Here is a 1,691-nt window from a genome sequence, read left to right as displayed (position 1 = left end):
TTTTTTTTTTTTTATGTTTAATAGAGACGGAGTCTAACTCTTGCTCAAACTGGTCTTAAATTCATGAACTCAAGCAATCCACCTGCCTTAGCCTCCCAAAGGGCTAGGATTATAAGTGTGAGCCACCACGCCCAGCAAAAATGTAATAAAAAGTTGATTTAGGAGGTATGGGATGCTCATCCGCTCAAGTATTTATTAGGTGCTTCCTATATGCCACACAAAGTGAGCCATCCTCCTAACCAAACACCCTTCCACCAGTACTTGCTTACAGCACCCCAGCTTCCTCTCCCACCTGTACCAGGTTCCTCACAAGATTGCAATAAGTAAAACCTGGTGATAAAGGAGTAAGAAAGGGCCCTGAGCCATGCGACACAAACTCTTAGGTTTTATAGTCTCAGTCCAGAAGGATTGCGGTGCCTGTGGCTCAAAGGAGTAGGGCGCCGGCCCTAGATGCCGGAGGTAGCAGGTTCAAACCCAGCCCCGGCCAAAAACTGCACAAAAAAAAAAAAAAAAAAAAAAGAATTTTAAGGCACTAGTTTAAACCAAAAAGGGGATTAGAATAAGGATACTGGCTTATGCCACGGACACAAGAGCAAGAGCGCAGCCAGCCCTGGGGAAGGGTCGGAGGCAGAGTGGAAAGCCAGGGGCATCCAGCAGTTTCGTTTCTGCCTCTCTCTGCATTTGCTCCTTCTCCTTAAAGCTGGGTTTCTCTTTTCTCCAAAGCACAAGATGGAGTATAACTGACCCTCCTGAGTCTAAAATTATGGTCTGAAGCACATGGAAACTGACTTGCAGTCCTAATAAACTTGGGTTCAATGTCTTCTCCTGAACCACTCAGCCTTGATAGTGAAGGAGGGAGAGAGGGGAAGCCAGGGCAAGCCTGCAGCCTGGGCCCCATCCCTGAGGTAGGGAAAGACCCATTTCTAGATAAGGGGAGAGGGCAGGTTCACAGACTTCATGGACATTTCCAAAGGCTTTCTTTCTTTTTTTTTTAGAGACAGAGTCTCACTTTAATGCCCTCTGTAGAGTGCCACGGAGTCAGCTCACAGCAACCTCCAGCTCCTGGGCGTAGGTGATTCTCTTGCCTCAGCCTCCTGAGTAGCTGGGACTACAGATGCCTGCCACAACGCCCAGCTATTTTTCTGTTGCCATTTGGCACACCAGCCCCTCAGTATATAGGTCCGGCTCCCTACTCACTGAGCCATGGGCACCGCCCAACACACTGCCTTTCTTACAGAAGATACAATGTTAATCTAACATGCATCAAGTGCAGAGAGATAAATGACTTCCTCGGGAGACTCCAAAAATCAAGCTTGCTCTTCAGCCTCTTCGAGAGAGTGACAGGAAGTGCAGGAGACAGTGCTGCTGAAGGCCTAAAAACATCAGCAGTGGGGAACTATAATTAAGTCAGGATCAATAATGAAGCAAAGTGGCTAAGCGCCTGGGGCTCAAGCAGCTAGGGGCCAGCCACATAGACCTAAGCTGGAGAGTAGGAATCCAGCCCTGCAGGCCAATCAACAATGATGGCTGCAACCAAAAAAATAGCCAGCATTGTGGCAGTTGCCTATAATCCCAGCTACTTGGGAGGTGGAGGCGGGAGAATCACTTGAGCCCAGGAGTTGGAGGTTGCTGTGAGCTGTGATGCCAGAGCACTCTACCCAGGGCAACAGCTTGAGGCTCTGTCTCAAAAG

Source organism: Otolemur garnettii, unplaced genomic scaffold (genome assembly GCF_000181295.1).
Source record: "Otolemur garnettii isolate 467f Iridium unplaced genomic scaffold, OtoGar3 scaffold00039, whole genome shotgun sequence".
In the NCBI taxonomy this organism is placed as follows: domain Eukaryota; kingdom Metazoa; phylum Chordata; class Mammalia; order Primates; family Galagidae; genus Otolemur; species Otolemur garnettii.
This window is presented reverse-complemented; position numbering follows the sequence as displayed.